Source organism: Triturus cristatus, chromosome 11, assembly GCF_964204655.1.
Source record: "Triturus cristatus chromosome 11, aTriCri1.1, whole genome shotgun sequence".
NCBI classification, from domain to species: domain Eukaryota; kingdom Metazoa; phylum Chordata; class Amphibia; order Caudata; family Salamandridae; genus Triturus; species Triturus cristatus.
In genome coordinates, this window is record NC_140594.1 from 419,349,965 (window position 1) to 419,375,359 (window position 25,395).

Sequence of the window (25,395 nt, forward strand, 5' to 3'; positions counted from 1 at the left end):
TCGATGCCGTCTGGCGGTTCCGGTTCGATGTCGCTGGGCGGCCTCGGTTCGATGTCGCGTCGATCTGCTTTACTTGACGCCGGGTCGGTGCCGTGAGGCGGCTCCGGATCGATGTCGCTGGGCGGCCTTGGCTCGATGTCGTGTTCCGGCGTCACAGGGTCACGGTCTCCCCGCTTCCGGGTGTCTCCGGAGTGCGACCTCCACTCCTGACCTCAGTCGGCTCCACCTCGGGTTCCGGCGACTCCGGAGTGCGATCTCCACTCCCGACCTCCTGCGCGCTTCACCTTGGTTTCCGGCGACTCCGGAGGGCGGACTTCACTCCCCCGTCGACGCCTCACCTCGACCTCAGGTGACTTCCTACTCGACCTCCGGTGACTCTCCACGACCTCCGTCGGCGCCCTCTCTCGACCTCTGGCGGCTCCGGGTACGACGTCTGCTTTCTGTCAGCGCCGCTTCTCCACCTCGGGCTCCAGGTCTCCAGGCTTCTCGACGTCGGGACTCCAGGAGGTCACTGCTGTACAGGTCAGGAACTTGCTGTTCTTCCGTTGTAAGGCCTGTTCCAAATGTTCAGGTCCTTAAGATGGTTTTTCTGGTCTTGGTCCCACACAGGGCTCTAGGCTGGGCTTGGTCAGTAGGGACTAGCATCAAGGGTGGGTTTCTGGACCCCACTCCAAGCACTGGTTTCCACCCCTGCTGCCTCACTCCTTCCTCCTTCTGAATCTCTGTCCTCTCTCCTCTCTAGTCAGGTGCCAACTGTCAACCTGAGATGGCTTCCCAACATTCTAAACTGCCTCCCTCTATCCCAGGGTTCTAGAATGTTGCAGAAGGTTCCAGAAACCTCTAGTGTGTTCTGGTGATGTCACAGGCGACAATGGGTGGCCACCATTTTGTGTCTCAGGCCCTCAGACAGAAGTTCCAGGGGAAAATGGCTCCCTGACCCTGCATCAACACCAAAAAGTCTGGTGGTTCCCAAAAAGGAAAAATTACAACAGGGTTTGAGGCAAAAGTGGGACAAAATAAATAATGATGAGGAGGGACCACCCAAAGGGCTGACAGGTCTAACACCATCATTTACTGATTAAGCATGTGATAAGAAAAGAAAGCCTTATAATCTCAACAAACATACGTATTATACTTACTTGGGCATGAAATCTGCACAGCAGATTACTACTAGTAGTAGTAAGGAGTCTTTACTAGTACTAGTACCACTGAGTCTTTTAAGTCTTACAGTACCACCAATAGGCAATCCACAAAATATATTAGGGGAGACGGAAAGCAGAGTGGAAAACCAGAACAAAGCAAGCTACAGACTAATACTGAGTCAGGGGCAGTTTGATTTGATGGGGGGGGGGGGGGGGAACCCAGACACTAAAAATATATAAATAACAATGTTAGTAGGTAATGGAGCAATAGCCAGAATTTAGAAACCGATCAAAAAGCATTTGGGAAACATTAAAATTAGGAAACGGAAATAATAGAGTGGAAAAAGTTAGGGAAATATATGTAGGAAAGTAGGATCTGCTTCTTATGGTTACCCCCACTTTCTTCTTGATGTTGCACTGTTTTTGACTAGTCTGACTGGGATCCTGCTGATCAGGACCACAGTCTATCTGCTTTCTCCTTTAAATTGACATACATGTACTTTGGTACACTCTAGATTAGATACTCTGGTACCCTTATAAATCCCTAGTATATGGTACCCATGTACCCAGGGCATGGGGACCCCAGAGGCCTCCCATGGGCTGAAGCATGTATTGTGCCACCCATGAGAGGCCATGCAAAAAGGGACTCCAGGTCTGCTACTGCAACCTGTGTAAGCTGGTGCTTGCACCACTTACTTTAGATAGAGGTTCACTATATCTATAAGTCACCCCTATAGCAGGCCTTATCAATTCTGAAGGCAGTGCCTGGGTTTTATGTGAGAGGGTGCCCCTGCATGAGTAGAGCTTCTATGCAGCCCTCTGAGACCATTCTCCTGGGTTTTCTGTGACTCAGCCAGACATGTAGGTAGAGGTGCATTATAACCTCTCGGTAAATGCTATCTCAAACTGCTGCATAGAAACATATCTTGTTTGGTATAAAACACCTTGCAAACATACCTCCATGCCGATAAACGGTGTGGAAGGTATAATTCCACCCTTTAGAAGTGAGCTTTGTGGGGTCACTGGTCTAGCCGGTGCCAACCTTATTGACCCGGACAGCACAAAATGAATGCTGCTGACCAGAGCCACATTTCTGCTCTCCTGCTGCGGAGCCAAGCTTGAGCAGAGGGAGGCAGCACAATAGGCATCCTGTCACAGGGAGGTATGACCACCTCCCAGACAGGATTTAGTATATTGGGGCTGAGTGGATGCACTCGGAGTGCCTGAAAGTCTGCACCTGAGGGTGTTCCTGTGCATAGTCGAGCCCAAATCAGTCCTGGGAGTCATTGGCAGCTGCTCTGGTGCGAAACTGGACAAAGGACATGGGAGTGACCTCCCCTCTGTCCTGCCCCTCCCCTAGGAGGGTCCCCTGAATCTGTCCAACCTTCTCTCGAGGGTACAAAAGGGCTCACCAGGCTGTAAGACTTTAGATTTTATGTGTGCAAGATTCCACAAGAAGAAACCACTGACCTTTCACTGTCTGGACACTCTGGACACTGGACTTGGCTGTACCTCGACTGGGCGCTACTTAGTCCCCCTTTCCATTCAAAGCTTTGTCTGTGCCCTTGCTCCATACAGGCTCCATGCAGGACCTGTGGTGCACTAAGGACAACTGAAGAATCTCCTTTGGGGTGAACGAGTCACTCTCCTGCTTTTGCGGGCACCTCTACGCAACTGACCGGTTTGCTGCTCTTGCGGACTCCAAAGATTTCAGCAACACAGGAGGTGGGTTCTAAAAGTCCCTGAGGTTGATCTGCCCTTTCAGCAAGTTTGGGGACAGCATAACCCGAACCCCTGTGCACCTAGTCTTGTTGCAGCTGCATATGCTTGTTGGCAATTCACAAGCTTGTGCATTGGAGTCTGTGTAGTCCTGACCCTGAGCAGTATTTGCACCAAAGAACTCTGGCCTCCTCACACTGAGTGCTCTGTGGGCTGGTACTTTGCAATCTTGCTCGAGGTCCCCTCACGACTCCTGGGCATTCGGTCCGTGGGTCCTTCTGAGGGTCATCTTGATTTCTATTGTTCTTTCCTGATTGCTCCAGACGTGCCATGACTCCCCATTGCTTGGTGAGTCCCCTGGCCCTTGCTGGTCCACACCGTAACCTGCTTGACCTCCATGTGAGGGTTGCTTTTGCCAATGCTTGTTGGTGCTCCAGCCGGACACCACCACTCAGCACTCGACATCCTTCATGGAACAGTTCGCATCTGGTTCCTGGTTGTCGTTGACCTCTCCTGGTCCTCGTGGCTGCAGAGTCAAGCATCCCTTTTTCGCACCTGAAGCACCCGACCTCTGTGGGCATTCGTCTCCCGAGCCCCTGGTCACTCTAAAGTGACCCAGACTTTGTCCCCTCTGCTTTCAGGTTCCTTCCTTCCAGAATCCAGGCTTGGATTCCTCTGGACCCTTTTCACCATTACGGCAGCAGTACTTTGTCACAGTTCTCTATTGAGAACAGCGGTGGTTTCCAATACCATTCCAGACCTTTGCACCTGGCTCCCCTGGGATAGGTTACTCGGGTACTATGGTATCCATGGGTGGGGTAGCTCTCTAGCCTCCTAAGTTCCAAAGTGTTTGCTCCAAGTCCTCCTAGAAGGGTCCTTAAACTTTATAATTGCAACCGTAGAATTGTACGGAGTCCTTTGTCATGTTTAACACAATGCACCTGTCCTCTGTGGGGTCCTTATCTACTCACCTTGGGTGGTTCCTTTGGGTCCCAGCGATTCTACGTGCTCCAGACCTTGTCTTGACTCAAGCGTTGTGATTGCTATACCACTATTTTAGTATATGGTTGGTCTCCCCCTGGATCCCACTGTGTATTGTGCTACTTACAACTGTTCTATTGATCTCTTATGTGCTTTGTGTTCTATCCTCATGTAGAGGATAGTAGAGTGTTATAATAATAAATACATATTTTTATATAACTACTGTGTGGTTCTCCTTCATTTAGTTAATTCGGGAGGTGATATCCTGGTAAAACAAGCTGCTTTACATTCCTTCAAGATTAAGCCTGAAGGCTGCTCTCCACAGCTACCACTAGGATAGCTTTCTAAAGGTCATCACTGACCTCATACATCATAAGGGTCATTTGGACTGGTGAAGGTGCCCACTTTAATTAATGAACATCGTATACCAGGCCAACTTCTCACAATATGTATTAATATAACACCAGGAGGACTTACTGGGGCCAGCAGAGCCATCTAGGTATGCCCCTGGGAGGCCTCTCCGTCTCCCGCACCCACCTCAGCAGAACCAGTCGTCGTCTTCTTGCCCCTGGATGCGGATTATGTTCGATATAATTAAAGAGACAAAGTATTGGTGTTAAATAAATATTAAATAATCGCCCCAAAAAGATTTTTAGACGGGAAACGGCAATTGCAATAACATTGACCTATTCTAAATCAGATCAACAAGTTTTAGACTAGGATTGCGGTCTTTGACCATCCTATCTTTATTATTCCACAGTTCCATTCTGATTCCTGAATCCTAAACCTACCTAGTCTGCCTATTCCAAAGACTTTTGAATGAATTGCAAAAAAATATTTGCTTCTAAGTTCTGATCTCATTCGCAATAATCTGTCGCAACCCCCTTTGATGGGCCAATTCAATAATTCTGCATTTATTCTTCTTAAATTGATGCATGAATATTGCATACACCAAGTTAGTTGGTTGCTATTCACTCACTATACAAACTACAAAATGTCTACTAGAACTGAAGTCGTGTGAGGACGCGTAAGGCAGGCCGCTAAATTACCAAATAATACTAAGTAACCAACCAACTACTACTGCTATCTTAGTGACAGGACATCCTGACAGGACAAAGGAAAGGACTGGAGTCTTTCCTACCTGCATTACCTAACTTAAATTCTCTAACCTCTCTTACATAACCAGCCCAAGCAAGCACAAAGTTGCAAACAAGTCCGATAAGTAGCGCCGAGCACCGGTCTAGAAGAATAACAATCCCATTATATAAGATTTTTTTAACGTAAGTTACCTGCATGTAAGCAGCAACAGCATTCTTGCTATTTGGGGGGAAAAATAATATTCACAATAACACAGAGCAGAAGAACACAATCCTAATGTAATTAGCTACACTCAAAGCCCCGGGACCTCAACAGCCAGCAGGTCCAACAGATCCGGCTCCCGGGCCAGGATGTCGGACCACCGGTGTGGCAGTGTAACACCCTTGCCCATCAACGGTGACTCTCCCGGAGTCCGTACCCGACCCAGGCCTGCCGCCTGCTTCCAGGGTTAAGGGGAGGTGGTGCTGGACAAAAAGAAATAGTGTGACCACCTCCACCTCAGGAAAATAAGGCCCGGGCCTGCACCCCTTCCTGGCATTGCCTTCCACAAGGAAGGCGGCCGTGGCTCTTGCTCCACCTCTTCCCCTGCTTACTATTCTTCTTCAAGTTCTTAGTCATGGTTCTGGTGTGGGAAAGAAATTGTAGGAAGCAAAAAAAGGAAGTAAAAAGCAAGTAATAGGAAAACGCACCCAAAGTAGAAAAAACACAAAATATACACTCTGGAATAGAGAGGGATAGATAAATAAATAAAGATCAGAAAAAAAAGGATTTAGAAACAAAGGATTGAAAAGATATAGGGAGGATAGAAAAACAGGCCGAGAACCATAGCTGTGAGAAGTTGGCCTGGTATATGCTGTCCACTAATTAAAATGGGCACCTTGCACCAATCCAAAAACCCTTATGGTGATTTAAGAGGTCTGAGATGACTTCAAAAGCTATAAAAGTGGTAGCTGCGGAGAGAAGCCTTCAGGCTCAGTCTTGAAGGAATGTTAAGCAGCTTGTTTAACCAGAATGCAATCTTATTGTATTGGTTAAATGAAAGGTGAACCACGCAGTAGGTATAATATATATTCATTATTAGAACACATTAAATACCTCTCAGTACCTGCTACACGCAGGTTAACACAATACTGTAGCACATAAACAATCATAAGTAGCACTAATACACAGTGGGCTCCAGGGGGAGACCAAACCATATACTAAAATAGTGGTATAAGATCCACGACTCGAGTCAAGACAATGTTTAGAGTGTAGAATCGCTGGGACCCCAAGGAACCACCCAAGGTGAGCAAGTAGGGACCCATGGAGGACGGGTACAGTAAGGGACCGCGTGCTATGTACAATTCAATGGGAGAGTTGCAGTTGCAATTTTAAAGTTTAAGGACCCTTCCCAGTGGATTGCGAGGAAACCCTTTGGAACATAGAAGGTTGGAGCGTCACACCACCCGTGGATACCGAAGTACCAGAGTTACCTATCCCAGGGAAGCTGGGTGCTTAGGGTCGAAGATCACCAGGAGACTGATACGAGCTGTACCACAAAGGATGAGTGCTAAGGGGTCGGCGTCCAGCGGGAGCACCAACAAGACTTTGCAACGGCAACCCATGAAGGTCGAAGAAGGTTATGGTCTGGCCCAGCAAGGACTGGAGGACTCGACACAGCAAGGGGTATCAGGGGAGCCCAAGAATATCAGGATTGTCCCTCAAATGGACCCACAGGCCAAAGCCACAGGAGTCCGAAGGAGAACTCTAGCAGTTCACAAAGTATTAGCTTATAGGGCACAGAGTGCGAGGAGGCTGGTATCCTTTGTACAAAATGTGTGTGGAGATTGGGGCCATCGACAACCCAATGCTCAAAGTTGGGGAACACCAACAAGCATATGCACTTGCAAATGTACGCGGTGCACAGGGGTTCGGTTATGCAGTCCCCACGAGACTTGAGAGGACAGCTCATCCTCACAGAATGTTGGAACCCACCTCCTGTGTTGCAGGAGCTTTCAGAGTCCACAGGAGCTCAGGATCAGCAGACTGGTAAGTTGTGTTATGGTGCCCGCCAATGCAGGGGAGTGACTCCTTCACCCCAAGAGAGATACTTCAGTTGTCCTTGATGCTCCACAGGTCCTGCATGGAGCCTGTATGGTGCATGGGCACAGATGATGCTTTGGACAGAGAGGGAGACGTAGTCTGGCCCCTTCGAAGTACAGAGTGTCCAGACGGTCGAAGGTCAGTGGTTTCTTGTTCAGAATCTTGTCCACATCGAATCTAGGGTCCTACAGCCAGGCAAGCCCATTTGTACCCCAGGGAGAGGGTTGGACAGATTCAAGGGACCCTACCAGTGGAGGGTCAGGACAGAGGGGAGGATACTCCCATGTCCTTTGTCCAGTTTCGCACCAGAGCAGGGACCAACGGCTCCCAGGACTAGTTTGAATTGGACTATGCACAGGGACACCAAGTGTTCCCCAGATGCAGACTTACAGGAACTTTGGAAGTGCACCCACCCAGCCCCAATAAACTAAATCCTGTCTGGGAGGTGGCCACAACTCCCTGTGAAAGGATGCCTATTGTCCTCCCTTCCCCTGCACGAGCTTGGCTCAGCAGCAGGAGGGCAGAAATGTCTCTGGTCGGCAGCAACTATTTTGTGCTGCACAGGTCGAGAAGGCTGGTACCGGAAAGACCTGTGACCCCACAAAACTCGCTTCAGAAGGGTGGAATCATACCTCTAACACCAGTTACCGGTGTGGAGGTATGATTCCAAAGTGTTTGATACCAAACAAGCGATGTTTTGTTTCAGCCGTTTTCGTGATAGCATTTACTGCGAGGTTATAATGCACCTCTACCTATATGTTTGGCTGTGTCACAGGCAACCTGGGAGAATGGTCTCCCAAGGGTGCAGTGGGGTTCTGATCATGTAGGCGCACGCTCACGTAAAACCCAGCACCCTGCCTTCAGGCTTGTTTATTAAGGCCTGCTATAGGGGTGACTTTTAAAGTATTAAATGTAGTGACCTATAGATAAAGTGAACCTATATGTAAGTGGTGCAAGAACCATCTTACACAGTTGCATTTTTCATGGCCTCTCATGGGTGACCTAATATATGCTTTAGCCCATGGGAGGCATCTAGGGTACTTGTGCCGTGGGTACATGAGCACCATATACTAGGGACATATGAGGGTATCCCAGTATCCAATCTGGTGTGTACCTAAGTACATGTCTAACATTTTAAGGAGAAAGCAGATAGACTGGTGTCCTGATCAGCAGGATCCCAGTCAGATTAGTCAAAACAGTAGAACATCAAGCACAAAGTGGGGGTAACCATAAGAAGCAGATCCTACAATCTCACTTCCAAAAAGGCCCTAATGCATTAGGTAGTTCAGTGTACTTAACCATTCCATTTCCTACTTGCCCTGTAGTCATTACAGATAGTATTCGAGTGCATTATTGCTGATATCTCATCCTCCTCTGTCTCATCTCCCAGTACAATTAGTCCACTGTTGCCCTGACATAAATCTACAGCAGGATGCCATCTGCCATGAGGGCCAAACAATTTCTTAGTAAGCAATAGGATACATTTATCTTGGTATTGAAATGTGTAGCAAGGTAGAAAGGATGACCAGCTGAAAACTAGAATTGTAAGATGACAGAAATTAGAGCGTTTTTTTAAGACCTATACATTTTTATGAACGTTTGGTTGAGCATAATAGTTTGACTTCACTGTTGATTAATTGTTAGGAATTGGCTAAAATGAAGATGCTAAAATTTGTGATTCATAATATGTATTATTCTCACGAACTGTAGCACAGCCCTTCCTCTCTCAATTTATCAGCTGACTTAATTGCTGTTGGTGTATTATTGCCTAAAGCAAACGCAGCCAGAAGGGTATGCTACCACTTGGCAGGTAATAAGATATTTTCATCTATGTCCTAAAATACAGTTGTTTAGAGAGTGGTATCAAATGAGGCATGAGATTTAGAGACTTATGCTAGGATGAACACACAAATTGAGATTTTTATTTCTAATGAGATGTTGATTTTCACATTATAGACACATTGTTCTGATCTATTAATGCTTCTTACATTTTTTGTTGTTGTATTGAATATGGTAAATGTTCTAATAGTGGACTTTTCCATCTGAATGTCCTCAGTACTTTATAGTGGTGTCCTGTGCTTGAATATAATTTCTGTCGAGATCAAAGTAATGTGGATCACATTGTGTTGGTCATGATAGTTAATAAAAGACTGTCTGGCTCCAACGCTATTAAAACCTGCTTTAGATGCTGGTGCTAGCAGTGTTCCTTTCGGGGAAATTGCTGCCTTTGAGGCTGATATGCACTATTTCACTTTAGAACGATAGTGTTTCCTTCTCACGGAAGGAAGCTCATTTAACCTCTTCTCCTGCACTCTGTATGTTGAACTCTGATACTCCAGATGGATTGTTAAGGATGATCTCTGATTTGTATCGCCATCCCATTTTCAAAAAGGCCCCAGTGCTTTGAGTGGTTAGGAGTCCTTTACCATGCCCCCTCCTACTTGCCTTGTAGTCATGAATACAGATAGTAACCTCCTGCATAACCTCTGATATCTCATCCTCCTGTGTGGTCCGCTTCCACAAGGACAATTGGTCCAGTGCTGCACTGACATCATAAAGCTAAAGCTAGATGTTGTCTGACATGAAGGCCACTCTGTTGCCTAGTGGGTTGACATTATAAAGCTAAGGCAAGATGTTGTCTGACATGAGGGCCACTCTGTATTCTAACAAGCAGTAGAATACATTTATCTTGGTAATGAAATGAGTAGCAGGGTAGACAGGATGCCCAACTGCAAACTAAGATGGTAAGATGAAAGAAATTAGGGCATTTTTTGAGACTCCTAAATTTGTCTGAACGCAAGTTTGAGCATAAGAGTCTCAACTTCACTATTGCTGAACTGGTAGGAATTGGCTAAACTGAAGATGGTAATTGTGCTATTCATAGTTACTCCAGTATTGGAACTTTCATAGATTCCCATAGCTTGTATCATTCCCAGTCGTCGGAATGGGAGTCTCGGTAAACAAAATAACATAGCAGTAGGTACAGAAGAGAAAGAAAAAGGTCTAGGCCTCATTCCCTTTTGTAATAAGAAAATAGGGGATTGATTCGATAAGGGTAACAGAGGCCAGAATCAGTTAACTATTATGAATATATGTTTGCCCCTGAACCCATAAATCAAAACTATATTTGATCTTCAGTCCTTTTTATTGACTGAGAACAACAATTTCATTTTTATTTTTTCACAATTTTCTGCAAACAGAGTAAACTCTTCAACAATAGACTACTTTGTTCTTTACAATATTCACACATATATCCTGTACATAATATTTACATTTTTTACAAAGACATATACATAAAACAAATAATATGACGTTATGTAACAAAATTCTCCACTGTTAGTTTTTTCAATTCTTTATGAAAATGTCCGATATTTTTCACCTTTGGGACCTTAAACTAATTGTTCCTCAAAACAGTTGGCTTTTACTGGTCCTAAGCAGAGTCAGAAACAATCGTTACAATGTTTTTACACGGGGGAACCTTGTATTCATTGGATTCCTTTTCTTAGGGAAGCAAAAACACTTTTTTTACGCTATCCCTGTTTGTTCTGGATCTCTGCTTGTCTAATTTTTATAGCCTACGCGTTTCGACCTTTGTATATGGACCTACAAAATCTTGGCAAGGTCTTCTTCAGGGCTTGCTTTACTGGAATGTGGACATCTTTCTCCATAAACTTTACTGGTCTCCTGTAAAAATAACAGTGGACCTTATTTACAATGTGCAATCTTAAATACTGTGATTGATCTGGTGAATCGGGATCAAAATTACGTACCTAAATCTTTGTTGTGCCTGTGTGGCTCGAACCAATAATGTTCTTTGTCCTGTAATATTATATGTATATCTAAATTAGTGCTAAGTTACCAAAAAAGTAATATGATTTATATTTTGTCGCTTAAATGCAAGGTTCCCCCGTGTAAAAACATTGTAACGATTGTTTCTGACTCTGCTGAGGACCAGTAAAAGCCAACTGTTTTGAGGAACAATTAGTTTAAGGTCCCAAAGGTGAAAAATATCGGACATTTTCATAAAGAATTGAAAAAACTAACAGTGGAGAATTTAGTTACATAACGTCATATTTGTTTTATGTATATGTCTTTGTAAAAAATGTAAATATTATGTACAGGATATATGTGTGAATATTGTAAAGAACAAAGTAGTCTATTGTTGAAGAGTTTACTCTGTTTGCAGAAAATTGTGAAAAAAGAAAAATGAAATTGTTGTTCTCAGTCAATAAAAAGGACTGAAGATCAAATATAGTTTTGATTTATGGGTTCAGAGGCAAACATATATTCATAATCATTCCCTTTTGTAGCATATCCACTTCTTTTTGTAAAAGATACCAAAATAAAGCAACAGCCAATCAGATTAGCCTCACCCCACAGAACCCTCCTGAGAGAACCTCAGTGCCTCCGATTTTCTACCGCACGTTGTGCTTAGCGAGTCTCCTTTGAGCTCTGCTCACTTCAACTCTTGTTGACTGCTTTTTCAAAAAATTTTCTTCAGAATTGTTGGGGTTTCATTCAGAAATGTCTGACAAGGAGAAGAAAGCCCTTTTCAAGCCTTGTTCCACCTGTGGCAAGAAGAGGCTGTATGTGGAGGACAGGTGTAAGGACTGCATTTGTTGCCTGTACCCGGATCTTAAGGCAGCGGACTGCAAGATGTGCAGCACCTTCTCTATGAAGACCCTCCGGGACCGTGAGGGTCGCCTTCTCACTTGGCTCCAGAAGTTAAAGTTGAGGAAGGGAACTCTGTCAAGTGACAGTGAGGACTCGTCATCTGGCACCTCATCTCGAAGGTCAGTGAAAAGTGGTAGGGCTTCCCCTTCACCATCCTCTGAACGTCCTGTTAAGGCCTCCAAAAAGACCCCCCGTGAGTCTGAGAGCCGGAGTCAGAGTAAATCTTCTCACCACGGTGCAAAGGAGAGGGAAGGACAATCTGCAGCTGCAGCAGTGGTGGAGTCTGCTAAAACTTTTAAAAAGCCCTCTATCTTCTGAGAAGTCAGAAAGATTCCAGATCGTCGACTAAGACTTCAAAATCTCATGTGAAAATTTACACCGTCGACGGGCTCGTCGACGGTACCTTCTAGTCACATTTCGACGTCCGTGTCGACGGGAGCGTCGACGACGGTGACTGTGTCATCCACGAGAGCAATGACGATGGCAGGAGTTTCGACGGCCGTGTCGACGACACCCATCTCTTTGTCGACGATTCAACCGTTGACGGTGCATCTTTCGTCGACTACCTCATAGACAGGGCTGGACTGGGAACTGAAAGCAGCCCTGGCAAATTTTTGCAGACCAGCCCCCGTCCGGCACGTAGCGAGCGAGCGCAGCAAGCTTGCCCGACCGCTACTAAGAATTTCCGAAAACAACAGACCAAAATGGTGAATTTTACAGCACATTTTTCATTACATATTCAATTTTATCAACTTTCAAAGCACAGTAACTAGTAGATGATGAACTTAAAGAGCACCAGGTTACCCACCCAGTCATATGTAACCATAGACATTCTTTCAGAGAGCACCAAAAATAGACACAAGTAGTGAATCAGAGAGAACAAAGTATAAGTGAGACCAGCCCCCCACATGGTGTGTAGTGAGCAAGCGCAGTGAGCAACCACTACTGGAGTAGTGGGGGGTTGAACTTGTCCCCCCCCCCCCCCCGAGAAAATTTGGGAGACAGAAAGGCCAAAACAAAGCATTTTTCAACACATTTTTCATTACATATTAGATTGTATTAACTTTTAAAGCATCAAGTTGCTTCTGACTATTTATTGATATTTATTTTATGACTTTGCTATAGCACACACCTGGCTCCAAGGGGAATTCAAGAGCTTCTAGAGAGCATTTCTGTTGTCAGGATTAACACCAGCTGCTATCAATCAAACCGGGATGTGTGTCTGTGGGTTTTGCTTCAGAATAGATTACAGAAATTCAGAATGCGAGTGGCAGGTGAATGGGAATATCTTATTACAAACTACTTCATACCTTCAAAGGTGGCCTTCTTGGTTGTGCTTGCAACCGTGGTTTGCCATCTTTAAACACTTTTGAATTTTTTTTTTTTTACAAATTCTGCTTGAAGAATGCTACCGTGGATGCATGCACATCCACAGTGGCCATCTTTGCACTGGATTTGTACACCTGAAACAAACCCATTTAAAGATGCCGGATGTGAATGCTTCTGCGGGAGGCCATCTTAAAATGGTAAAACATTTTTTTTTTACGATGGCCAGCCACCAATAGTGTGCTGGGCAACAGAAAACTTGGTGGGGCGGGGCAGGTAAAGAGGAAGCATAGTGAAAAAGGAGAGGGCATGTTAAAAGAAAAGTGCAGGCACTGGGGCTAAGAAGAAGAGAGGGGAGAGAGAGGGGAGAGAGGGGAGAGGAGAGGAGAGAGAGAATCAAAATAGACCCTCATGTGCACTGCAATAAAAGGTCTGATGTCAGCAGTGGAACAACACATCAACCAAACAGAACGCTGTGAGACTGAATGCTTGCAGGTAGGACAAACAGAAGACCAGACAAAAACTACTGAAACAAGAGGAAAGAAGTGAGCTCGAAAACAAAAACTTCCAGTCACAAGAAAGACGTTGACCCAAACTCTACCCTGTCTCTAGAATGTTTGGAGACAATTCGACTCCAAAAGAGCCTGTAGCAGAGGCTTAAAACTATTGAATCCTGACAAGTATTAGTGAAGTTACTATTGACATTAAAGTCCCACAGCCTTAAAGTATCGCTGATCAATCCGAACTTACTCTAATAATGATTGCCACATTGCAGGACTCTCTTAGAATGCCAAACTCCAGGAAAAAAATAATTCTTGCACATCTTCAAGACCACAAATCCTAAACACAAGCCGATCTGGCTTCCACTTTAGACAAAGAATACTACATTGATCTAAGTATGGGACAACCTACTGGAAGAAGCAGACCTGAGCCCTCCTCCTGCCCCCACGTCTCCGTCACCTTCAACACTGTGACCACAACATTCTCATCTACTGATTGCAATCAGTAGCTTTTTATCTCAGACCCTTCCACCAAGTGTTTCAAATCATTCATCTCGGACTGCAGCCAACACCTGAGAGATGATATCCCCCAACTCCAGCCTACATGCATATGAAGTTCCTCGACACCCCTTTTAAATTAACATAATACATCTCACAGACCAAACTTTCTCTCACATCTTTATCAGAGACTTAGAGTAAGGAAACTTGGTGCTGTATGGGATGCAGACATCTACTTCCAAAGTGGAACTTTAGTATAATGTACCCCGTAATGGAATCTCATTAAAAAAAATTGCCTTGCATTGCATCACTCCATAAAATCACCACGTTGTATGGGGCACTAGTCAACTCGTGAGTGAACAATGGGTGCACTATCCGGGCTGTGCAGAAAAAGCCACCTCGTTTTAGCGCTATGTTGTTCACTCCGGCCGCACATAAACAGCATTCCTGATGAAATGTCATGTTACAAAGGCAATGGCAAACAATAAAAACGCGCAGACACGATGTGAAATTATCTCTCCAATAAGCTGCCTGCCTGCCCCCCCATCAATGACAATGGATTATGGAGCTAATACTACAAACATATATGCACGCTTCCTGTCCCACTGTGGTGGCACTCTGGTCTTCAGCTCTGCCCCTCCAGCGGTTACCTAGTATTGAGTAAGTTGCTTGTGAGGCTGCAATGCTATAATTTTGCTTAACGAGAGCATTCGTTCACTACAGCAAAGCAGGTGCCATTGAAAATCAATTATTTGTACTCACACAACAGTCGAATCACCACGTTCCATGGATCATTTGAAATGGAGACAATGAGGCATTACTGTAATCGGACTGAATGGTACATTAAATGGAACTCTGTGTCTCTTAGTTGGGCCATATTTGTAATTTCTTGGAAACATGTAGTGAAGCGTTAAAATTTACAAACTGTATCACGGGTCATATCATTTAATATTTTTCAATAATTTTTTAGATCAATTAAGTAGGATGAACTGTTCTTTTGCAGTCCCTAAATATGTATGTCTCCCGCGTAAACATGTTTGAAAACGTTTTGTCATTTCAAAAATTGGCTCAACTTGAAACAGTGAACTTCAGCCGAAGTAACGCCCACAGGTAATACTGTACCAAAAGAGGTAATGTCATCAACACAACTGCATTCTTGTACAACAAAAAAAGGCAAGAATGCCTAGTGTAACAAACTAGTACTGACTTTAAAAGTGCTGCGCTAGAATAATGCCTCTCCAAACTGTAACACGGAACTGCTTCTAAGAATATTGATCTAGTTGAAAACACACAAAATCTTATTAAACAGGTCAGCGCGAAACAAGCAGTTTTATGGCCGATGTTTATTCAGCTCCCTGCCTACATATACTTCGGTCCTACTCATTGACCCCACGCTCCTACTGCACACCTTCTGCTGTGCATTATCTGATTACAAATGCAATTTGCAAAAATGCAAACACCACTCACCTGGCGGCAGGCGGTACTGGGACACAGGCACAGGCAGGGCCAGGGGGAGATATAACTAGAAATAATTAATAATTAAATTAAGGGGTGGCAACTGCGAGAGAGGTCCTCTCGTTGTCACGGTCTCAGTCTCTGGGTTCTGGAATCAGGGGGTCACGCGCACTTTTAATTGTGCGAGCCCCAATGCGCATGTGTCACCACCAACAGCCACGGCGCCCGCCCCACCCCACCCCCCTAAGGTGGGTGAACTGAAACCTAAGAGCAGGTCGCGTAGACGCGGCGGTGGAGTCCTCTGCGCATCGCGCGCGCACGCGAGACCCGACCCACCTCCGAAAATCATGGCACTGCTGCTCAATGCATTATTTATCCAGCACTGCAGAGATTGATTAAATTGTGCTTTTTTCCCCACGGAGCGAGCCGAGGAGAGAGTGAGATGCAGCAGAGTACAGTAGTGAGTAAAGTGACTACTGAACAGTACTGAGTGCACAAAAATAGGCCCCCCTCCCATCCCAGCAACAAAACCGGCCCCCGGCCAAAAAACCGGCCCCCACCCCTGGCAGCCTACCGGGGGATTGCCCGGTGCCCGGCATCGCCAGTCCGGGCCTGCTCATAGACTATGGTTTCTCTTTCAACCCCATCGCCAACGGTACAGTCAATTACATCTTCGTCGATGGAGAGGATTACAATATCCTTAAAGAGAATAACCCCTGATATGACATCACAAAGGAGGGTTACCCCCTTGCCTCCCGCACTGTTGCTCGAGGAAGAAGAGGACTCTAACGGGGATGATCAGGATTGTTGTGGCTATGCCCATAGTCCCTCACAATTGTTGGTAAAATATCAGGACACTGATTCTGAGGGCGAATACACTCATGGGTACTCATACCAACAATCCTATTGTCGTCAGGACCGCGCAGGCCAGGAGATGGTGCAGTCCCTTCTTCCTTCCTGGCAGAGCTCCAGGGCATGTTGCAGGATTATAGGAAGAGGTTTTCTCAAGCTCCTCCTCCTCCATCTTCGACTTTCTCTGCAGTACGTACTGTGCCTATACCATCTGCTTCTGCAGTGGTTTCTCCGGGAGAACCATCTCAAATGGTTTCACAGCCACCGGTATCCAGCCCAGGTTTACCTCCAGTGGTCCAGGATGTTCATGATGATTCCTCGGATGAGGATCAAGACGATGGCAACAGGTCTAACCTGTGTTGAGTGGGAGGATTATGTGATCCCGGATCCAGCTTCACCTACTTCGGATCCAGTGGATTCTCCCCCGGCAGACATTGGGGTATTTCACAAACTGATGGAACGAGCCTCCAGTAGATTCAAACTGCCTATGCCTTCAATTCAAACGGAATGCTTCCTTTATGATTTTAAGGAGCCCTACAGAAAAGTGGTCCGTTACATTCCCATTGTCGGCCATGTCTGGGACGAGGGTTTGAAGGCAATGAAAAACCCGGCTACTGTTCCAGTTTTGCCACGCCTAGAGAAGTACAAGGCGCCTGAGGATAGTCCACCGTCCTTGATAGGTCAACCGAAGCCGGATTTGGTAATATCCCAGGCGGCGCAAAGAAAGTCACGCAATCCTGCACCACTGACGACTCCTCCCGATAAAGAAGGCAGGCACCTTGATAATGCGGGGAAAAGGTTTTCCTCTATGGCGAGTCTTTTGGTACGGGCAGCGAATGTTTTTGCGATCCTTGGTAGATACGATCGCCAAATGTGGTGCAACCTCTCGCCATATTTGGACCAGCTCCCACAGGAGTCCAAGGGGGAGGCCATGAAGATTCTACAGGAGGGAGAGGCGTCATCGGCGGTGGTGATCGACTGCGCCATGGATATCGCCACAACCTCTTTCCATTCAATGGCAGGCGCAGCTGTTCTTCCTCGCCAGGGCTGGCTCTGGGTGACATGGTTCCGACAGGGGGTTCAGAACAAAATCCTGGACCTCCCGTTTGATGGTGAGGCATTATTTGGGAACCATATCGACGATGCCCTCCAGGACATTGAAAAAGATACGGAGATGGCAAGATCTCTAGGCAATCTTCAATATCGGAAGGTTCCTTTCCGTGGGGCCGGGGGGAAGAGTACCACATCCTACAGAGGCTCGTACCAACAACGGTACTCTTCTTATGGTTCGATATCTCAGTCGTATTGCCCAACGTACCAGCAACGACAAGGCCAGACCTCGTCTTTCTCTAGATACAACACTAGAGGAAAACCGAATCGCCAGGGACGTGACACCTCCAAGAGACAATAGCGGCGTTCTGGCTCTGCCTACTGTACCCACCTCCCCGTTAACACCTGTGGGAGGCAGGTTGTTTCAATACCTCCACAACTGGAAACTGATAACATCGGACCATTGGGTGCTCAACATCATTCGAGATGGCCATACGCTGGAGTTTCTTCATATGCCACCTTCCAAGCCCCCTGTCGCTATGCCTTCAAAACATCTGCATCTCTTACGGCTCGAAGTTCATCAGATGCTCCTCAAGGGAGCAGTGCAGCCGGTTCCCCTGTCTCAGAGGGAGGACGGTTTCTACTCCAGGTTTTTCCTGGTCAAGCAGACACTGGAGAAATGGTGCCCCATTTTAGATCTCCGGGAGCTAAACACCTATCATCAGTCAATCCTTTCGGATGGTCTCTCTCCAGGATATCTTGCATCTCCTCAACCTGGGAGACTTCATGGCCACTCTCGATCTCGAGGATGCCTATATTCACATACCCGTTCATCCAGCCGACAGGAGGTTTCTACGATTCACAGTAGCCAAGAGCCACTTCCAAATCAAAGTTTTACCCTTTGGACTTTGCTCTGCCCCGAGGATCTTTACCAAGGTGCTGGCACCGGTGGCAGCTTTTCTCAGGAAACAGCATTTTCAAATCTTCCCCTACCTGGACGACTGGTTGCTGAAGGCTCCGTCCCGGCGGACTGCGGAGGAGACAGTCGAGGCATGTACGACTCTGTTCAGCAATCTGGGTCTGACCCTCAACAGGGAGAAGTTGTCTCTGTCCGTCCAAGAGAGCATGGTTCCTAGGGCTTAACTTGGACACGTTTCTAAACAAGGCTTCTCCATCCTTCGAAAGGCAAGAAAAACTAAGGTCCTTGGCTCATTTGTTGAGAAAAAGAAAGTGTCTTTCAGTACGCCGATATAAATTCCTTCTAGGAGTGATCTCTTCATGCATCCCTCTGATACCCCACTGCAGATTGCGGATGCGATCGCTTCAGGAGCAACTAGACATACAATGGCAACAAGTTCATGGCTCTTTTGACGACAAGGTGGTGATTACTGTGGCAATGAAGGAAGCAGCCTTGTGGTGGACACAGGAGGAGAATTTATCCCAAGGTCTATCCTTCGTAAGCAATCCGGCTCCTCAAGTTGTCACAACAGATGCCTCGCTGGAAGGCTGGGCTGCGGTGCTTCAAGACTTACATGTAAGCGAGCATTGGTTGCCCCAGCACTGCCTTCTTCACATCAACCTCCTGGAGCTCAGAGCGATTCGTCTGGCTCTATGCATTTCTTCCATGTTTGCGGGGTTCGGTGGACAACACCACAGCCATGCACTACATCAACAAGGAAGGGGTACCAGATCTCTTCCGTTGTTGCAGGAGGCCCAAAATATTTGGGAGTGGGCGATCCAAACGGAATATCGCTCACGGCAGAACACCTACCAGGTGTGTTAAACGAAAAGGCGGACAGGCTCAGCAGGCTTTCGTCAGTCAGCCACGAGTGGGAGCTAAACCAGATGATCTTGGACGACATTTTTCACCAGTGGGGCAAACCCTCAATAGATCTCTTTGCTACCCCGGTGAACAGAAAATGCCAGTTTTACACAAAGTACACCATCGCGGATCGCTGGGGAATGCGCTGTCGATAGCTTGGTCAAGAGCATTTGTGTACGCCTTTCCCCCCATTCCGTTAATACCGAGGATACTCAGGAAGATCAAAACTGAGCCATGCAAGATGATCCTAATAGCCCCAGCTTGGCAGAGGAAGTTTTGGTTCACGGAGCATCACCTCCTTTCTCTGGTCCTCCACGTCCTCTACGGACGATCCCGGATCTTCTCACGATGTCCCAGGGTCAGATCTGGCATCCAGATCCTCGTTCCTTACACCTCTCCACATGGCTCCTGAGCAGCGAGAATTCCTAGATCTTCATCTTTCGGACGAGATAAGAGCTGTTCTCTCTCAGGTTAGAGCTCCTTCCACTAACCAGACTTAACGTCTAAAATGGAAACTATTTTGCATCTGGTGCCAACAGCAAGGTGTGGACCCTTTCTTGTCTCAGCCTCATCAAGTTCTTCCTTATTTCCTGTCCTTGGCTAAGCCAGGTCTGGCTCATGAGTCCATAAAGGTTCACTTTGCTGCAGTTTCTCACTACAGACTCCCTGCATCTGGGCCTTCTCTTTGGTCCTTTAGAATTGTCAAACAATTTCTCAAAGGCCTATTTCGAGTCTTTCCTCCAGTGAGGCCTCCGCCTCCCACATGGCATTTAAAGTTGGTTCTCACCCAGCTGATGAAACCTCCCTTTGAACCGGTTCATCGAGCAGATTTGAAATTCCTCTCATGGAAATTAGCACTCCTTCTTGCTCCCACTTCGGCAAGGGGTATTGGAGAATTACAAGCTCTCGCAATCCAGAAACCTTTCCTCCAATTCAAAAGGAATACAGTAATTCTAAGGACTAATCCAAAGTTCATACCAAAGGTGCCCTCGGATTTTCATTTAAATGAGCCGGTAATTTTCAAGGCTTTCTTTCCTCAGCCATCTACACTGGCAGAAAGGGCACTTCAATTGCTGGACGTGCAGCAGTGCTTGAAATTTTATCTGGACCGTACTAAAGAATTTCAGAAATCTTCCCAATTGTTCATTGCATTCAGTGCTCCCCGCAAAGGCTTACCCCTGTCCAAGCAGGGTATTGCTCGATGGATCTCCAGTGCTATACAGTTATGCCATTTTGCAGCAGACAAGCCTCTAGAGGGCAGAATTAGAGCCCACTCGACAAGGTCCATGGCTTCCTCTACGGCTCTTTGCGGGGGTCCAGATTAAAGACATCAGCAGGGCTGCAACTTGGAGCAGCACGCACACCTTCACAAGACATTACTGCCTGGAGAACTTTGCACAAGAAGACACCGCTGTAGGCCAGGCAGTCCTGAGGAACCTCTTCCATTGAGTGGTGAGCTTTCCTTTCTTCCCTCCTTCCTTTCTTACTGTTTTTTGCACATTTTGCTATGTGTTCTTTATGTGATTGCATTGCTGTTTCATGAAAAAAAGAAATGGAGAATGAGAGGTCCCTAAGGGAGCAAAATGTGTTTCTGACTGCTAGCTACTCTGATACACGCTATGGGAATCTATTAAAGTTCCAATACTGGAGTAAGAAAACAAGTTACTTACCTGTAACTTTGGTTCTCCAGTATTGGTAACCTTAATAGATTCCCATGCGCCCACCCTTCTCCCCTGGGAAAGCTCAGCCCTCTGCAGCTTTTGGTTGTACTCTTACACAACGGCTACGAAAATATGAGGCTCTGAAGTTCTCTCAGGAGGGTTCTGTGGGGTTAGGCTAACCCTTCCTCTCTCAACTCATCAGCTGGCTTATTTTGCTACTGGTGTACCATATCCTAAAACAAAGGAAGTGAGAAGGGTACGCTGCCACTTGGCTATCAAAACTATCTATTTATCTATGTCCTAGTGTATTTGCAACAGTTGTTTAGAGAGAGTTAGCAAATGAGGCAAGGGATGCAGAGAAGTATGGGAGGTTAAAAACGCGAATAGAAGATTTGATTTTCTAATGAGCTGTTGATTCTCACAATCAAACGGACTCCATTGTATTGATGTTTACCCTTTTTAAAAATAAAGATTTTTTTTGTATTGATAATAGTAAATGTGCGAACAGTGGACTTTTCCATCTGCAGGTTATACTGAATGACCAGCAGTGGCAATGTTTCACAACAGAGTTTCTCTGAATTGCCGAGACTGAAGAGAAAAAGGCAGTCTTCTGGCATACGGCATCATTTTACCAATTTATATGGTAAGTAAAACTCACTCATTCCTTCAGGCATTACAAAGACGTTGACAGCTTCAGAAAGTCCTCCCTACCTTACAGTGGTAGCCTGTGCCAGAATAATATTTCTGTCAAGATGGAACTAATATGGATCACATTGATTTGGTCTTGATAATAAAAGACTGTCTGGCTCCAACGCTACTAAAGCCTGCTTTATATCCTGGTGCTAGCAATGTTCCATTTGAGGAAATTGCTGCCTTTAAGGCTGAAATGCACTCTCTCACTTTAGAACAATAGTGTTACTGTCTCACGGAAGGAAGCTCATTTAACCTCTTCTTCTGCGCTCTGTATGTTGGACTCTGATATTCAAGTGATTGATTGTTAAGGATAATCTCTGTTTTTGTATCGCTATCCCACTTTCAAAACGGCCCCAGTGCTTTGAGTGGTTCAGAGTCCTTTACCATGCCCCCTCCTACTTGCCTTGTAGTCATGAATACAGATAGTAACCTCCTCCATAACCTCTGATATCTCATCCTCCTGTGTGGTCAGCTTCCACAAGGATAATTGGTTCAGTGCTGCACTGACATCATAAAGCTAAAGCTAGATGTTGTCTGACATGAAGGCCACTCTGTTGCCTAGCAAGCTGACATCATAAGGCTAAGGCAAGATGTTTTCTGACCTGAGGGCCACTCTGTTTCCTAACAAGCAGTAGGATACATTTATCTTGTTAATGAAAGGAGTAGCAGGGTAAACGGGATGCCCATCTGAAAACCAAGATGGTAAGATGACAGAAATTGGATATTTTTTCAGACTTTTAAATTTGTATGAATGTAAGTTTGAGCAGAAGTCTCAACTTCACCATTGCTGAACTGGTAGGAATTGTCTAAAATGAAGATGGTAATTATGGTATTCATAGTCTTTATTATTCCCATTAAGTGTAGCATAACCCTTCATCTGTACACTTCTCAGCTGGCATAATTGCCACTGGTGTACCATATCCTAAAACAATGGAAGTGAGAAGGGTACGCTGCCACTTGGCTGGCAAAATCTATTTATCTATGCCCTAATGTAAGTGCTACAATTGTTTAGAGAGTGTTAGCAAATGAGGCAAGGGATGCAGAGAAGTATGGGAAGTTAAAAACACAAATTATGATTTGAGTTTCTAGTGAGCTCTTGATTTTCACAATAAAACAGACTCAATAGTATTGATCTGTTTACCCTTTATAAAAATCACTATTTTTTTGGTATTACTTGTAGTAAATGTGCTACTATTGATCTGTTTACCCTTTATAAGAATCACGAATTTTTGTATTACTTATAGTAAATGTGCTAGTATTGATCAGTTTACCCTTTATAAAAATCACGATTTTTTGTATTACTTATAGTAAATGTGCTACTATTGATCTGTTTACCCTTTATAAGAATCACGATTTTTTGTATTACTTATAGTAAATGTGCTAGTATTGATCAGTTTACCCTTTATAAAAATCACGGTTTTTTGTATTACTTGTAGTAAATGTGCTAGTATTGATCAGTTTACCCTTTATAAAAATCACGATTTTTTGTATTACTTATAGTAAATGTGCTAACAGTGGACTTTTCCATCTGCAGGTTATACTGAATGACCAGCAGTGGCAGTGTTTCACGACAGAGTTTCTCTGAATTGCCGCGACTGAAGGAAAAAAAAAAAAAAAAGGCATTCTTCGGCATACGGCATCATTTTACCAATTTATATGGTAAGTAAAACTCACACTCATTACTTCAGGCATTACAAAGACGTTGACCGCTTCAGAAAGTCCTCCCTACCTTACAGTGGTAGCCTGTGCCTGAATAATATTTCTGTCAAGATGGAACTAATATGGATCACATTGATTTGGTCTTGATAATAAGACTGTCTGGCTCCAACGCTACTAAAGCCTGCTTTAGATCCTGGTGCTAGCAATGTTCCCTTTGAGGAAATTGCTGCCTTTGAGGCTGAAATGCACTCTCTCACTTTATAACGATCGTGTTACCGTCTCACGGAAGGAAGCTCATTTAACCTCTTCTTCTGCGCTCTGTATGTTGGACTCTGATATTCAAGTGATTGATTGTTAAGGATAATCTCTTTTTGTATCGCCATCCCACTTTCAAAAAGGCCCCAGTGCTTTGAGTGGTTCAGAGTCCTTTACCATGCCCCCTCCTACTTGCCTTGTAGTCATGAATACAGATAGTAACCTCCTGCATAACCTCTGATATCCCATCCTCCTGTGTGGTCAGCTTCCACAAGGACAATTGGTCCAGTGCTGCACTGACATCATAAAGCTAAAGCTAGATGTTGTCTGACATGAAGGCCACTCTGTTGCCTAGCAAGCTGACATCATAAGGCTAAGGCAAGATGTTGTCTGATCTGAGGGCCACTGTTTCCTAACAAGCAGTAGGATACATTTATCTTGGTAATGAAAGGAGTAGCAGGGTAAACGGGATGCCCATCTGAAAACCAAGATGGTAAGATGACAGAAATTGGATATTTTTTCAGACTTTTAAATTTGTATGAATGTAAGTTTGAGCAGAAGTCTCAACTTCACCATTGCTGAACTGGTAGGAATTGTCTAAAATGAAGATGGTAATTATGGTATTCATAGTCTTTATTATTCCCATTAAGTGTAGCATAACCCTTCATCTGCACACTTCTCAGCTGGCATAATTGCCACTGGTGTACCATATCCTAAAACAATGGAAGTGAGAAGGGTACGCTGCCACTTGGCTGGCAAAATCTATTTATCTATGCCCTAATGTAAGTGCTACAATTGTTTAGAGAGTGTTAGCAAATGAGGCAAGGGATGCAGAGAAGTATGGGAAGTTAAAAACACAAATTATGATTTGAGTTTCTAGTGAGCTCTTGATTTTCACAATAAAACAGACTCAATAGTATTGATCTGTTTACCCTTTATAAAAATCACGATTTTTTTGGTATTACTTGTAGTAAATGTGCTACTATTGATCTGTTTACCCTTTATAAGAATCACAAATTTTTGTATTACTTATAGTAAATGTGCTAGTATTGATCAGTTTACCCTTTATAAAAATCACGATTTTTTGTATTACTTATAGTAAATGTGCTAGTATTGATCAGTTTACCCTTTATAAAAATCACGATTTTTTGTATTACTTATAGTAAATGTGCTAGTATTGATCAGTTTACCCTTTATAAAAATCACGATTTTTTGTATTACTTATAGTAAATGTGCTAACAGTGGACTTTTCCATCTGCAGGTTATACTGAATGACCAGCAGTGGCAGTGTTTCACGACAAAGTTTCTCTGAATTGCCGCGACTGAAGAAAAAAAAAAAAAAAGGCAGTCTTCGGCATACGGCATCATTTTACCAATTTATATGGTAAGTAAAACTCACACTCATTACTTCAGGCATTACAAAGACGTTGACCGCTTCAGAAAGTCCTCCCTACCTTACAGTGGTAGCCTGTGCCTGAATAATATTTCTGTCAAGATGGAACTAATATGGATCACATTGATTTGGTCTTGATAATAAAAGACTGTCTGGCTCCAACGCTACTAAAGCCTGCTTTAGATCCTGGTGCTAGCAATGTTCCCTTTGAGGAAATTGCTGCCTTTGAGGCTGAAATGCACTCTCTCACTTTAGAACGATCGTGTTACCGTCTCATGGAAGGAAGCTCATTTAACCTCTTCTTCTGCGCTCTGTATGTTGGACTCTGATATTCAAGTGATTGATTGTTAAGGATAATCTCTGTTTTTGTATCGCCATCCCACTTTCAAAAAGGCCCCAGTGCTTTGAGTGGTTCAGAGTCCTTTACCATGCCCCCTCCTACTTGCCTTGTAGTCATGAATACAGATAGTAACCTCCTGCATAACCTCTGATATCTCATCCTCCTGTGTGGTCAGCTTCCACAAGGACAATTGGT

General features: G+C 44.9%; 1 long non-coding RNA gene across 1 annotated transcript in view; it reads left to right on the forward strand.

Annotated features, from left to right (window-relative positions):
• The window catches only part of LOC146784356 (uncharacterized), a 153,358-nt gene extending 130,146 nt beyond the window's left edge, over positions 1–23,212 (forward strand). The window contains exon 3 of the long non-coding RNA XR_014970920.1: positions 23,088–23,212. This is a non-coding gene — a long non-coding RNA (uncharacterized LOC146784356). The remainder of the gene's footprint in view (positions 1–23,087) is intronic.
• Positions 23,213–25,395: the final 2,183 nt, after the last annotated feature.